Below are 17002 nucleotides of genomic sequence, written 5' to 3'. Positions count from 1 at the left end.
TCCCTCCGCTCTTCCCTACAGCTGCAGTTATCAGTCCACCAGGCCATGAGTATCTAACAGAGATCAATCTGCAAATGCTTTGATGGCATGTATGCCAAGTCAGTGTTTACCAGAGTGAGAGTCTCATTTTGGCATGCATCACTCATGAAATATTTGTAGACTGTTGGGGAAGTTTATGGAAATCCTTTTATTTGTAGGAATTAAAAAAAATTCATCATGAATACATAGTACTAGTAGGGATTTTGAGAGAACACTGGGTCCAGGTTTGAATTTCAAATTAGACTCAGAAAAATTTCACTGAGATATAGAAAAACACCAAATAGAATTTAAGAATTGTAAAGCATGCACATTGACTAAAAGGTAAAGGATTTGAGATCATCGGACAAGAAGTGAAGGTTGAAAAGTAGTTCAGTAAGTGATAGGATGAGTAGGTGGCCCTTACGAAGATCTCCCTTACTGGGGCCATTTAACTGAGGGAGTGATTGGATGGATGGATGTCGCCTACGAAGGGTTTCTTTGTGCCTGAGCACAGCTGGAAGGGGGTTTTCTCCCTGTGTCAGTGGGATGTACAAGGGAGAGCAGAGGCAGACTGGGGCGCATTGAGCAGTGGCAGAGTGGGGCGCATTGAGCAGAGGCAGAGTGGAGCAATGGCAGAGTGAGGCGCGTTGAGCAGTGGCAGAGTGGGGCACACTGAGCAGAGGCAGAGTGGGGCGCGTTGAGCAGTGGCAGAGTGGGGCGCATTGAGCCGTAGCAGAGCGGGGCGCATTGAGCAGAGGCAGAGTGGAGCAGTGGCAGAGTGGGGCGCATTGCCAGACAGGCAGCTCACGCACAGAACTGGAGGAGGAGCATGGGCATCGGGCGGATCGGGAGGACGGGCGGCAGGAAGTCCCGGGCACCCAGAAAAACTCCCAGTGGACTCTGCAGGTTGCTAACGAGATAGGAATCTTTTGTCACAGTAATTAGGTTCATAAATCCGCAAGTTTCTAAATTTGCTGGAAGCAGTAATAAAAGAAGTCTCTGCTACTTTGAAATACGTTTTTCTTCCTTCATTGTCTTCCACCAATGGACCTTGGGCAGCAAGAAGTTAGGTCTGATCAAGGTTGCCTGAAAGAGATGAGAGAGGGGAAATGAAGGGAGCACAAGACATACTGGATCCCCTTACACGGTTTATCTAAGGCCAAGCAGTTCATATAAATTACCTGGAATGTACTTTATCTCCATCCTCCAACACAATTCTTTAAAGGTTTTCCATGGAAAGTCTTCACTCTTTATAAATTTATCCCACTAGCATACATTTGTTTTTATTCTCTCTTTATTTCACATACCTATTAGGCTATCCTTCTGTTTGGGGTTGGGCCTCATCTTGTTCTTTGTGGCTTTCTTTATTATGCTAAGCTATTCTGGACACAATAGATTCTCAATAAATGTTTATTTAATAGATTAATAAGATTGTATTTGTATTCCTGCTTACATCTCATCTAAAAAGGAGGTGTTTTCTTATTATAAATGTAGTGTTAATTGTTAAAAAAATTGAGATTTTTTTTTTAATGGCCTCCTTAATGCAGGCATAGTTTGTTATTGGGGCTTTTTCATTACATCATGAAAAATACTTTTAGGTATTTCCCTTCTAACCAAGAAGTGTACTAAAATATAAATTAACTTTGACTTTATAATACAAATATATTTTATGGAAATCTTGTTTTTTTTCAGAGCCTATAAAGGTATGCTGCAGTAATATAGAGTAAGTCCAAAGTTGTTTTTATCCCAGTAAAAACATTTTCTTCAAAATGCACTTATTTCTGGGTTGTAATATTTTCATTTATAGGATAAGGATAATAATACCTCTTTCACTGATCTCTTAAATTTATTGTGATAAATAATGAATTACAGTTATAAGATGTCAAGCCTTATGCAAACATTAGAATATAAGGACTCTTCATTATTTCATTTATTCACTCAATGCATTTTAAAGCCCTCGTTTGTAAGAAAGCTAGTAGGTGCAGGTGTTATAGGGCAGGGGTCTCCAATCCCTGGGCCCAGGTTGATGGCCTGTTAGGAACTGGGCTACACAGCAGGAGGTGAATGAGCAAAGCTTCATCTGTATTTACAGCTGCTCCCCATCAATTACATTACTGCCTAACCTCTGTCTCCTGTCAGCTCAGCAGTGGCATTAGATTCTCACAGGAGCGTGAACCCTAATGTGAATTGTGAATGCAAGGGATATAGGTTGTGTGCTCCTTACGAGAATCTAATGCCTGATGATCTGCCACCATTTAGTTGCAGGAAAACAAGCTCAGGGCTCCCACAGATTCTACATTACGGTGAGTTGTATAATTATTTCATTATATATTACAATGTAATAATAATAATAATAGAAAAAAGTGTACAATAAATGTAAAGCAATTGAATCATCCTGAAACAGTCCCCTCTACCCCACCACCATCCTCCAGTCCATAGAAAAATTGTCTTCCATGAAACTGGTCCCTGGTGCCAAAAAGGTTGGGGACCACTGTAGAGGATTCAAAGATACATAAAGACCTAATTTTTCTCCTCTCCAGACAGGTGCCTATTCATTTTATAACATCCAAAATTGTTAGCCTAAGTAGATAATCTTACGTGTAAACCAGCAGACCATGTAAGAGAGAGCAGATTTCAAATTTTAGTAAAAAGGTAAGTCTGGCTTCATGATGTAAGTCTCTGGAAGGAAGAAGGCTTCAGGAAGTTAGGAAAATTTTCAGCGATGGTCTCATAGCTATAAAGCTGCAGATTAAAGCACTGAGAAAGAAAAGGTGGTAGTGTTCGGAGAAAACTATCTTCTGATATTTGAGGGCCCATACTGTGCAAAACACATTTGATTCATTCTGTGTGGTTGGCTCCATGAGGAAGAGTAGGAGCAATAAAGGAAAATTACAAGGGCACAGATTTCAGAATATTACAAAGGAGAAATTTCTAATGTGCTAAGCTATCCAGAACTAGAATAGGCTGCCTGAGGGGTGATGAGTTTCTTGTCACTGGAAGAGTTCAACCGCAAAATGCACTACCTTTTGCTTGAACTGGAGGCCTTTACGGTATTTTACAAAGCTGAATTACTGATACAATGAGTCTACTCTCCAAGTTGGTCTCATTAAGCTGTGAGCTTTCCTTCTCCTGCTGCCATTTTGAGATCCCCTGTTCCAGCTCCTTCCTCCCCAGAAGAAATTGGAGAAAATGAAGGATAAGCCTCCTTTAATATTAATTCCGTATTAAGTGTGGAGAGTTTCTCTATCAAGAAGAGTTTTCTATTTAAAGATAAACTTAGGGTCACAGATTTATGTTTTTACATATCGTTCTTTTCATTTTAAATGGAAACGGAGGTCTTTAATGTGGCACTCATATTATTTCTTTTCATTTTCCAAATATAAGTAAATAGCGATGGAGTGAGTGTTTTTGCCTTGATACAGCAATCTGTTTTCCTCCTCTGTTCTCAATCAGACAGTTTTAAATTTTGGTTAGCTGTGTAAACACACTGTGATGGACGACATTAATAAATAAGTATTACACTGGCTCTGCTTGAGCAGTCCTTCTTCATCTTTATCTTTTTTGTTTAAATCCTGTGGGGTCTTAGAATGCTCTTTATGGAGATCAAGAAGATTAAGCAAAATTAGCTCTCAACTACATAATGGGCTTCTCTCTCCTGGCATGTGTCTCCCCTCTCTGCACGTGGTGACTCCCCCTGATATCAACAGGATATTCACAGATGGAGGGAAAAATTATGTTCTGGGAGAGCAGGGCACACAATGAGATTTCAGCTTTCTCTTTCGTTTCTAGCAGTATATAGCTTGAATAGGAATCCAAAATGAAAATGATAAGTAAATCAGCTAGCTACTTAAAGATACTTTCAAATTCATCTATTTCCCAGGGCAGGCTGACCTGTTCAATCTTGAAGCTGGAAGTATCATCCTAGTCTTGAGGACATCTAAACCACAGCTTCATAAACAGATGATACCTTAAAAGAGGTTATTTGCTGGGAGAACTATGCTTTACCCATGTCAAACAGTGAAATTCATGCTGTTTATAAAGTTCTCCAGAGAGAGACTGGCTTACTCATGGGCAGAGTCGGCAGCTGCCTACATGGAATAACTTGAGAATCAATGAGAGGCCCCCATGCTTTAAAATCCATCTCCCTCATCAGTCTGCAGTGGTGCCTGAAATTTCCACCATTACTGTCATTTCTTAAAAGCCTTTAAGCGGACATATGCCCTATTATCTTGAGGGAGGTAGCATTAATTAACTACGCAACATATTAGAATGGATGAGTTTTCTTGTTAATAACCCATTACAACCATTGACACCCAGTAAAGATCAGGGCTCTGAAGAAATAGAGGCAAGCGCAGGTAAGTTTTAATGGAGAATTAGAAGACAGTGATTCACAGTGTATGTGTTGGGGTATTATGCAGGTCTTATGTGGGTGTGGGGGATCTAATATAGGGATAACCAGTGGGGAGAAAGAAGACACTGAGCATTTTATCTCAGATAGTGGGGTGTGCATGGCCCCCAAATAAGAGAAATGGAAAACAAAAGGAAATGTGTGGATGACAAAGTTTATTTACCTCATAATATTGCTAGCCCTGGCCTTAGTCCTCCAGAAAAGTTCATTTTGTTAATCACCACTCGTACAGTGATTTTAAACTACCTTATATGGTCTTATATGAGGATAGAGGATATTTGTTTAATTCTAAATCAATGGAAATGGAGAACTGGTTGTTATAATTTGGATGGCAATATTTCACTAACTTAATTTATTGACTTATAACATCCACTGGCTAAATAAGCATATTTATTTACTGGTTTCTTCAGAAGTATTATTCAAAAACATTTAACCATTTTATAATATGAAGCATTTATAGAGTTTAATTAGAATCAGAGAATTTTAGAGCTGGAATTGATGGTTCGAAATCTTTTGGTTTAACCCTGTTACTTCAGAGATGAAAGAGATTACTTCAGAGACTCATTGTCATAAAGTATCTTTATTTATTCCTTCATTTAGTCTACAGATCTTTATTGAGTATTGACTATGTGCTAGGCACAGGGATATAGTGGTAAGCAAAAATAGATCTATTCCTCACGGAGCTTATACTTTAGTGGGGGATGAAAACATTAATCAACTTATCACAAAAATATGTATAAAATAAAAATTATGATGAATGTTATTAAATGATATGCTTTATGAGAGAGTATTATAGGAGAGTGTGACCCCAATAGGAGTGGTGTTAGGAAAACTTCTTTGTGGAAATAATGCTTGAATAATATCTGAAGGTTGAACAGGGCTTCACCGAGTAAACAGGAGAAAGGAGAGCTGTCTAGGGAATAGGTAGAGAGTGTGCAAAGGCCCTGTTACAGGAAGGTCATGACCTGTGTAAGAAATTAACAAAGGGCCTGGGTGGTTTGAGCTGAGAGTGCCACTCAGAGTGAGTTTTGAGATGAGACTATAGTGGTAAACCGAGGCTGCTCATGTAAGGCTCTATTCAGGATTTTGGACCTTATCCTGGGAACAGTGCAGAAGAGACTGGAAAGGGATTCCTATGGATTAGGAGGCTAAAACAGTGAGTGAGCCAAAAAAATCTCAAAAGCCCAGCAGTGACCTTCCCAAGGCTGAACAACTGTGGTAGAACTGGCATTACTTCTAGGCTCCTTGATGAACAGGACTGCGTTGTTCTTACTCATAACAGGTATTTGTTGCTTTTTGAACTCCGCATAATCCCTTTATCCCACTTCCATTTTATTTGGGGGCTATTCCCCTTCTCACAACCAGTTTCTGTGATTTGAGTAGAGCTGACTCGATTCTCAGCTCCAAGGATGACATGTAATTCAGACCTGACCAATGAGACTCTGAATCTCTTAGGACCATAGGAATTGGTTCAGAAATAGGCATGTGATCCCACCATAGAGAATCAGATGTCAAGAGACTGTTAGGACTTCTAAGACAGAGGAAAATAGAGAAGTGGGGCCTGTGGAAGTCATCCTAACTATAGGTGGAGATGAAACTGAAGCTGACACAGCAGAAGCCAGATGGAAGTGATGGAAAGAAAACATTTATTAGAGCTGGGTTTCCTTGGTTTATCTACCATGTGCATTCAAAAGAGTTCTAATTAATACAGTATTAAATTTTTTGCTCCTTGTTTATGAAACAGCACCTAAGAAGGAGAAACCTATGATTTTAAGTACAACGTTTACAGAATAATGTTACTATAAAGTCAGCTATGGTGGGTTCATTTGGGTCTGACACTAGGAACTTCAGTATTAAGATATTTTGAAGCTGAAAAAGATCAAATTTGCCCATAATATTTTGCTTTAAATAAAAGTGTTTCCCCAATAAATAGTTGTACTTTGGAACATTTTTGCCATATATAATATCTAGATACATGTTATTGATTAAATCTAATGTCATCAAAGGAAAATAGGCAATTGACAGATGTCACTCAAATAACAGATTGACATATGGTATGCAAGCAATTTTGATGCTCCTTTAAAGAGACCAGTTCCTAAAATTCAACAACCCTTCATGCTAAAAACTCTCAATAAATTAGGTATTGATGGGACGTATCTCAAAATAATAAGAGCTATCTATGACAAACCCACAGCCAATATCATACAGAATGGGCAAAAACTGGAAGCATTGCCTTTGAAAACGGGCACAAGACAGGGATGCCCTCTCTCACCACTCCTATTCAACATAGTGTTGGAAGTTCTGGCCAGGGCAATCAGGCAGGAGAAGGACATAAAGGGTATTCAACTAGGAAAATAGGAAGTCAAATTGTCCGTGTTTGCAGATGACATGATTGTATATCTAGAAAACCCCATCATCTCAGCCCAAAATCTCCTCAAGCTGATAAGCAACTTCAGCAAAGTCTCAGGATACAAATTCAATATACAAAAATCACAAGCATTCTTATACACCAATAACAGACAAACAGAGAGCCAAATCATGAGTGAAGTCCCATTCACAATTGCTTCAAAGAGAATAAAATACCTAGGAATCCAACTTACAAGGGATGTGAAGAACCTCTTCAACGAGATCTAGAAACCACTGCTCAACAAAATAAAAGAGGATACAAACAAATGGAAGAACATTCCACGCTCATGGTTAGGAAGAATGAATATCATGAAAATGGCCATACTGTCCAAGGTTATTTATAGATTCAATGCCATCCCCATCAAGCTACCAACGACTTTCTTCACAGAATTGGAAAAAACCACTTTAAAGTTCATGTGGAATCAAAAAAGAGCCCACATTGCCAAGTCAGTCCTAAGCCAAAAGAACAAAGCCGGAGGCATCACACTACCTGACTTCAAACTATACTACAAGGCTACAGTAACCAAAACAGCATGGTACTGGTACCAAAACAGACATATAGACCAATGGAACAGAACAGAGCCCTCAGAAATAATGCTGCATATCTACAACCATCTGATCTTTGACAAACCTGACAAAAACAAGAAATAGGGAAAGGATTCCCTATTTAATAAATGGTGTTGGGAAAACTGGCTAGCCATATGTAGAAAGCTGAAACTGGATCCCTTCCTTAACCCCTATACAAAAATTAATTCAAGATGGATTAAAGACTTAAACGTTAGACCTAAAACCATAAAAACCCTAGAAGAAAACCTAGGCAATACCATTCAGGACATAGGCATGGGCAAGGACTTCATGTCTAAAACACCAAAAGCAATGGCAACAAAAGACAAAATTGACAAATGGGATCTAATTAAACTAAAGAGCTTCTGCACAGCAAAAGAAACTACCATCAGAGTGAACAGGCAACCTACAAAATGGGAGAAAATTTTCGCAACCTACTCATCTGACAAAGGGCTAATATCCAGAATCTACAAAGAACTCAAACAAATTTACAAGAAAAAACAAACAACCCCATCAAAAAATGGGTGAAGGATATGAACAGACACTTCTCAAAAGAAGACATTTATGCAGCCAAAAGACACAAGAAAAAATGCTCATCATCACTGGCCATCAGAGAAATGCAAATCAAAACCACAATGAGATACCATCTCACACCAGTTTGAATGGCGATCACTAAAAAGTCAGGAAACAACAGGTGCTGGAGAGGATGTGGAGAAATAGGAACACTTTTACACTGTTGGTGGGACTGTACACTAGTTCAACCATTGTGGAAGTCAGTGTGGCAATTCCTCAGGGATCTAGAACTAGAAATACCATTTGACCCAGCCATCCCATTACTGGGTATATACCCAAAGGATTATAAATCATGCTGCTATAAAGACACATGCACACATATGTTTATAGTGGCACTATTCACAATAGCAAAGACTTGGAACCAACCTAAATGTCCAACAATGATAGACTGGATTAAGAAAATGTGGCACATATACACCATGGAATACTATGCAGCCATAAAAAATGATGAGTTCGTGTCCTTTGTAGGGACATGGATGAATCTGGAAACCATCATTCTCAGCAAAGTATCGCAAGGACAAAAAACCAAACACCGCATGTTCTCACTCATAGGTGGGAATTGAACAGTGAGAACACATGGACACAGGAAGGGGAACATCACACACCGGTGACTGTTGTGGGGTGGGGGTACGGGGTAGGGATAGCATGAGGAGATATACCTAATGCTAAATGACGAGTGAATGGGTGCAGCACACCAGCATGGCACATGTATACATAGGTAACAAACCTGCACCTTGTGCACATGTACCCTAAAACTTAAAGTATAATAATAATAAAAAAAAGAGGTTATCAAAGTAGGCCCTAATCCAACATGACTGGTGTCCTTATAAAATGAAGAAATTTGGACATAAAGACACAAAGGCAAGACAATGAGAAGTCTTAAGGAGGAGATGGCCATTTACAAGTCAAAGAGAGAGTCCTGGATTCTCTTCTCACAGCCCTCAGGAGAAATCAACCCCATCAACATCTTGATCTCAGACTTCCAGCCTTTAAAGCTGTGAGAAAATAAATTTCTTTTGTTTAAGTCACCATAGCAAACTAATACTGAAGGTTGGCAAGAGAAGGAAGGGAAGGAAGAATTAAGGACAGATAATGCAATCTATGATGATGTTATTCTGCTTATCATTTTAAAAATTAACATAGTGGGCCGAGCGCCGTGGCTCACGCCTGTAATCCCAGCACTTTGGGAGGCTGAGGCAGGCAGATCACCTGAGACTGGGAGTTTGAGACCAGCTTGACCAACATGGAGAAACTCTGTCTCTACTAAAAATACAAAATTAGCCGAGTGAGGTGGCGCATGCCTGTAATCCCAGCTACTCGGGAGGCTGAAGCTCTGTCTCAATAAAAAATAAATAAATTAAAAGAAACTAAAAACAAAAACACCAGTTCCTTCACGCTCAATAAATCATTGCAATATTTCTATTATAACATTTTGCCAATTATTATTTGATGTTGTCTCCTCAAATTAACCCATGAAAAACCTTTTCTTTTGTTCTCATTTAACTTTAGTTAATCCAGTTAAATGATACATAGTTTGTTTATGTTTTTTTTGGATATTTTACGATTTTTATTTTTATTTTGTATCGATCAAATAGCTTAATAGTTTATAAGCTATAATATTTATCTTAAAAGAATAGTGTACAATTTAATTAAAAACGCAAGATAAAACTTTTGTGGGGAATTTTTGAAACTGTAGAAGACCTTTCCACTAAGTTCTTTTTAAAAAAATTAAATAAAATTCTTCTTCACCTTCTAAATGATACTATTCCACCCAGAGCAAAAGCACCCATTCAAAAATGTTAGAATTAAATAGGTTTTAAGAAATGTTGCCCTTGACTGCTCTGATTGTAGTTTTCACAACCAGGCACTGGTAGGTTGTAGTCACAGCTTGCGGCAGGCTCTGTTTTGAGCTTTGACACACCAGAGTTACAGAAGGGAGTGGAGCTAAATGTTTATCAAGTTGGAATGTTGAGGATCAGTCTCAGTATAATAGACACTAATACTTCCTTTTTGCATTTATCTTTTCTGCTAGAATCTGAGTTCTGTGGCACCTACAAGAGAAATGGCTGCTTATATCTGACAACCTGCAGATCTGAGCAGCAGGGGAACAAAGGCAGGGCCAACACAATGGCACTGGTCCCGTTGAGTCCTGGGGAGTCCTCAGCTTTCAGGAGTCCCCTGAATATGGGGCAACCCCACAGGTCTGAAATACTACACTTTGACTAAAAATCTTAATGTTGGGCTGGAAGAGATGAACTTCTAGGGCTGGTAGAAGGAGTTGAGAATGAGGTGGCAGATTTTCCTCCTTTTTATGATCCCATGAAAACAGAATAATTTACCCGTGTAAGACCTAAGGAAATGTACATTATTTGAGAATGTGCACAGTTGAATAAATGGTGTGATGGTTATGCCAATATTTAGTAAAACTAAAGGAGAAAAAGAAACTGTAAACAAATATAAGGGCTAGCCATATATATATATATATGACAGAATATACATTTATATTCACTCATGATACATTAATGTTCATGCTTCATCTGTTGTGTACAAGGTACATTGCTGGCTTACCATATGAGAAAGTGAAGGCTAATTAATCAGAGAATTTTACATTAATGTACATGTAATCTAATAGGTATGGCAATAAAAAGTTATAAAATCTACTTCACGAACAAGTCCAGGAATAATTTTATGTTTAGAGGACTTCTGGCTGGTATGATCAAGAAAAGCTCTATGGAAAAAATGATATTTTAGCTGTGACTTGATGATTGTGGGAAATTTGTAAGGTCGTTCCTATTGAAGGAAATAGCATGGATAAAGTTATGCAGGCAGAAAAGTGAGAGTTCAGATAGTGAACAGCAAGTAGTTTATGAATAGAAACACTAAACTATAAATCAGAAATATAAGATAAATGAAGGCCAGATCATGGAGGTACTTTAAAGCTATTTAAAGGGTTTTGTAGTTTCTCTTTGAGGTAATGGGGAGACATTAACTGCTTCAGAGCATGAAGAAAAGACAGTAAGGTTTAAGGAAGGCTAAGATGGTTAGGGAATGGGAGGCTATTACATTTGTCCAAGTGGAAGAAATGGAAAGAAGGCATGGTTGGGAGAGAGTGAAACAATGAACAGGCCTCGGCAAGTGATTGAGTGTGAGGCCATAGGGCAAGAAAGAAGTAAAAGATGACTTTGAGGACACAAGAAGGTTACTATTTATAAAAGGAAATTCAGAACAAAAAGCAAATACAGTAACAGAAAGGAATCAAAAGAATGTAATTCTCTTAAAGATTCTAGTCAATTCTTCATAGACATAGAACCTCTGAATAAAGCTATGACTCAATTTTTTTAATTGTATATCCTACTTAAGAGTGCTGTGCTGAACACCATCCTATGATAGAATCATTGTGATTATGATACAATCATATTTGCAAAGTTCTAATTCAAATAAACTGATTTTTTCTACTCTGCTTGTGCCAGCTGCCTGCACCAAGTGAAGAAATGACCTCTTTCTTTCAAAAACTATTTATTACAGATGCAAGACCTACATATTTTATTTCCATATGTGCTCTGTTGATCCATGGAAAATTTCAGCTGTAGGATTTCTTTTAGTAGAGATAAAAACCAATAATGTATGAAATAGACATCATCACCAACATAATATTAAAAAATATGAGGCAAACAGTATATTCAACATTATAGAAATGACATTATAATATATATATTAAAACGCAGTTATTTCTTCCAGTATTAGTAATGTCTTGAACTCTCACCAAGCATGTAGCTAACCACCCAAGAGTTTTAAGCTATGGAATCAAAATAATAAGTTCTGTGAATGTCTAACAGGAGAGTCCTCAAATAACAACTGCTTCTGCAGCCTTGAAATTGCAGTATCTGGGAGAGAACTGGTGCAATATGAAGTCCTGTGGACCTAAAGCCAGAAACATTTCCTCATAAAAGAAACACACCACTGTCTGTAAACATAGGTTGAGAACAGAGCTGAACTAGGGTGAGTCAAGGAGGCACACTGATGCAAAATGTCAGGAGGTTCTCACTCTCAGGAGCTGATCTAGGACCTGCACAACCCTAAGGTTGTGCCTTCTATTTTGCACTCTTGGTACTTGCTTGTTTCATCCTAGTCACAGACCCTGATTGAAAGCAAATCTTTCAAAGAGAACATCAAACTTCCAAGAATGTGAATTGCATGTTTATTATGCTTCTGCCTGTGGGCCACAAAAATAATAGCAGTTACTTGGGGTGGGGAGAGGATTCTGCTCTCCAGGGGCAGGCATCAACGTCAATTAAGACCCTATGGTTGTAAGCAACAGAACTGACTTTATCCAGTGTGGGGAGAGAAAAAAGAAAACTTATTAGAAAAATATTGGAGTGGCTCCTATGGTGGAAAGGAAATTTGAAGAACCAGATTTAGGAAGGGCAGGGAACAATTCTGAGGTTCTGGTAGAAGGAATCATTGTTGCTAGAAGGTATAGGCTCCAACTGTCGTGCTCCCATACCTCCTGTCTTTGCTTCATTCTGCTCAAGCTATAGATTGAAAAAAAAAAAAAAAAAAAGAAAGCAGTTTGGTTGGCTGAGCTTGGGTCACGTATTTTTCTGTTATATTCCTATGAAAAAGTTCCTATTAAATAGTGAGGGATAATTAATTTCTTAAAAGGAATTTCGGGTTCATTGTCCAATACAGTCAGAATGGATACTGGGCAACCAGAAAGTAGCAAATAACCACTGTAGTTTGAGCATTTCAGATTGTGAATTTGAACAGAGTCTTGCCCAAATGTTTTGGCCTGTTGTCCGTTAGGTAGGCTGCCAGTGAGATAAACACACTTGCTTAAAACAGCTTTGTGAATGAAATTTTCCCCAAGTTTCACCTGCCTCATAGAGTATGATTAAATGAGACATTGTACATTAACCATTTAAAACAAAGCCAGCACAAATAAGTGCTCAGTAAATTAGCTATCTTGATAATTTAAAAATACCAATGTGGGTCATTTTGAAGAGTAATTTGAGCCACTAAATCATTTGTTTACTCATTTCACAAATATTAGCACTTACTATCTAACTGATTGCTAGGTACTCTGTTAGGCTGTCAGTATTGAAGGATGAAAGGTATTGTTCCTGCCTTTATGGCACTTATCATCAAATGGGAACGCAGTTAGAGGGACAAGCATGTAAATAATGACAGAGCCAAATGTAGTGCTAGTGGTATTCTCAGAGTGGCTGAGCCTGATAGGGCAATTTAGGGGAGTGGAGAGTCAGGGGCAGGAGACAAATGGTAGGTCATTCTGGTCTGTTCCAAGACTAGACTTCATGGAAATGTGTTATAATAAGAGTTCATGGAAGCAGCATCTCCACAAAGCAGCAGCAGAAAAAGAAAAAATCCTCTTTGAACCAAGTTCTCCAGTTAAAATATTTCATGAACCAAAATCACAGGAATCAAAACTTTATTCCAATTATTACTTGTGTTCCCACATTAAGCAAGGCAGTATTTTCTCTTAAGAGATTTTTAGAAGATCAAATATGTGCCTAATGCCTTTTCATTTCCCCCTACACTTACAAATTTATTTTTATTTAGTTCTCAAGAGAATTTTTAAAGCAAGTAATATTTCCCTATTCAAACTGAGGCTCCTTTATCACCAGGTTATAAGAAAGATTATTTAGCCTGAATATCCTTTATGTTTTTAATAGAGAAAAGATTGACACTCAGAGAAGTTTAGGGGCTTGTCCAGGGTCGTGTGCAGTTGATAGATGAGTAAGACATTGGTCTAAAAGCATAAATAATTTCAGTAAGGCAATGTATCCAGTTGTTGAGTAAGCTGAATTGAGCATGCACTGTGGCTTGAATCCCAGCCTTGGGATTCCACTTTGCAAAACAAGTAACAAAAGTGATCAAAGATAAAATATTTTCCCCTAACCAAAATGTGTACTTCGAACACATGTTGTATCTTCTTCAAACCCACGTTGACTGGTGATAATCTCTCTTGTTGCTGTCACTTTATTGAAGGGGCAGTCGATCATGGAGATGGTGAATTCAGGAGCTGGAAGGGTCAGATCTGGACTGGCATCCTGCCTTTATCACTTACTAGCGATGTAGGCTTGGACAACCTAACCAATTTCTGTAAGCCTCAATCTCTTTTGCTGTCAAATGAAGATAGTAATGGTATCATGTATGCCACGTAACACATTTAGCATATTATCTGGTACATAAATATTAGATATTACTGATATTAATTAGTAGAATGAATGGAAAGATTGGATAGAGGCTAAATATTGTTTTCGTTCCAGTATTAGTCAGGGCTTTCCAGAGAATCAGAACCAAAGAAAGATTTGTTTTAAAGAACTAACTTGTGTGATTATGGAGCTAGTGAATTTAAAGTCTTCATGGTGGGCTGGCAAGCTGGAAATCCAGGGAAGAGTTGATGTTGCAGATCAAGTTGGAAGGCAGTCTACGGTAGGATTCCTCTTTGCTTGGTGGAATTTCTGTGCTATTCAGCTCTTCAACTGATTGGATCAGTCTCATCCACATTATGGGGTGCAATCTGCATTACTCAAAGTCCAATGCTTAAAATGTTAATTTCATGCAACACACCCTCACAGAAATATTCAGTAGAGTGCTTGACCACATGTCTGAGTATCTTGGCCCACCCGTGATAGCACATAAATCTAACCAGCACAGTTCCAAAGCATTTTAACCATGTTTTAAAAGTTTCAATGTCTTGTCTGGTATCAGTGAGGCCATCACTTCAGTCACAGAACTCAAGCCAGCTATTATTTTGACAGGGTTGGATGCAAATCACTTTTTTTCTCTTTGCTAATAATGAAGCAGTCATACTCTGTGATGGGCTCTGTTTGCCACTTTTTTTTTTCCATAAACTAGTTCCAGCCATGGAGATTCACTGGCTCTCACATGCTACCTTCTTCCAAAGTAATATCAGCTGCATTATTCCCAAACTAATTAAAGAGGCATCTACTCAGCTATTGCTAGTCACATCCAAGTCACTCATATTCCTCTAGAGCAGTGACATTCCCTTCAGTAGCAATAGCTGACCCTTCGTGGTTGTTAAGATTATTCAGATGCTGGCTCTAAAATCTAGGCTTGTTTTGGAATGAGCCCTGTGGGAAGCAGTCAGCTGGTGTGGAGCCATTTCAATTGAGGCCTCAGCGGTCAGGACAGATCTGAGGAAAGCTGTGTGTATTTTTAGGCCGCATTGTCCTGTCAGAGGCAGTCGAGAAAGCTGAGAAGAAACATCCATCTCCTAGTTGTCAGGTCGTAGTGCAGGGGATACTGTAGCAAGAATGATTTGGCTGTTGAAAGTGGCATAATTTGCCTTGTGCTATGGTACATGTTATTAAGGCTGCTGTTTAATGTTCTTTTCCAAGGAGGTTGTCTCTGGTGTTTTTATCATCCAGGGAAATGTAGTACCAGAAATGATCACATTCCTGGCAATTTTGTTTGAAAATGGTAAACTTTTGCAGAGTTTACTCTCTCTTCTGTTAGGGTTGATAATGAGAAATTGTGAGGATTATTAAACACTCCTAGCTTTCAGTAGGAACTTATTTAGCACAGATGTTTCTATAATTGCAGTACACTGGGAAAATTCACAGTGTTCAATGGCCCAAAACTCATTATTACTTATTACTTCTACCTGTGTATTGTGGTGCTAGTAAGCTGGGCTGAAATGTTTAATTCAGCAAGGGCTATAGCTGTGGATTTCAGCTACTTTAGAAGACTACTGAGAAGAAGTTATTAGGTGTTCTGCTCAAACCCTTATACTTATCAATCTTTTAACCATTGCCTGGTGCCTTGACATACTCTTTTTTCTGGGTTCAGCCCATATCATTGCATTAGATTACTCCAGACAATTCCTTAGCTTATGGACATGAGGAAAAAATAGAATTTTAAGAGACTTTTAAAGCAAACAACATAACTAACCATCGTGTTTTATTGGGATAGAAAACGTAAAATATATACAACTGTATTTAGCTTTCTACTACTTCTTCATAAAGTGCAGCTCTCTTGTCTTGGCAGTAGTGCTTGTATTTTTAATGAAAGCTTGGCAATGTTTAAGAACAGGAGTTTGAAAGATGCATTGAAAGTACTCGTAAAAAGCCACTAAAGTGAGTGCAGAAACTTCTTCATATTCCTAATTCTCTACAATCTTAAAACCAACACTGTAAAAAGATTCCCCATTGCATCCTTTATTTCCCTAAGGTGAAGAGCAACTGTTTTGGCTTGACTACATATTTGCTGAGGGAAAGTTTGACAAATGTATCCATATGAGCTTAGCTAAGGTACTCTCTCCTTGAAGAGGACCAACTTGTTCTGGTTTTACACTAAACACTCAAAGTTCTATGTCCCAGGAATCTTCGGTCTTGGGCAAATAGGAACTGTGGGTTACTCTAACTCCCTGACCACTTAAGGTTCCTATGTTTTGTTAATACATCTAATCCCACACGTTGAAGTTTCTTGGGCATGTCAAAGATTGCTGTTTTTTCTCTGTATTTTGGAATAGCTTAGGATTTACACTCAATGCAAAAAAAAAAAAAAAAAAAAAAGAGAGAGAGAGAGAGAAAATGAACATGACTTTAATGACAATTCTCATGCATGAGAGCCAATCATAGAAACTATCAGAGACTAAAGAATACATTTGATTAAGTTTAGAATTAGTAGATCTCAAATATATAACACCTGTAGTCCTAAATCAAGGTGAGAAATTTTTGCTTTTCATATACATTTGCTTGTAATTAAATTGATACAGGTCATATTCATTTGATGATAGCAAAACAAATATTACAGAATAATGTAGTGGATTTGGATAATTTAGATTTATACTTGTACATTTATCTGAATATTCTCATACTTTAATCTGAAAATAAGTATATTTTTTGTCTTTTAGTCTTTGCCTCATTCACTTTGAATGGCTGCTTGGCCACACAAATATACAAATTCAGACGGTAATAGTGATGGCCCCATTTCTAATTTTTTGCTTTGCTGCATATAGACTGTAAATAATTTTTGAAAACACTGAAG

This window comes from Gorilla gorilla, chromosome 4 (genome assembly GCF_029281585.2).
Source record: "Gorilla gorilla gorilla isolate KB3781 chromosome 4, NHGRI_mGorGor1-v2.1_pri, whole genome shotgun sequence".
Taxonomy (NCBI): Eukaryota; Metazoa; Chordata; class Mammalia; order Primates; family Hominidae; genus Gorilla; species Gorilla gorilla.
This window is presented reverse-complemented; position numbering follows the sequence as displayed.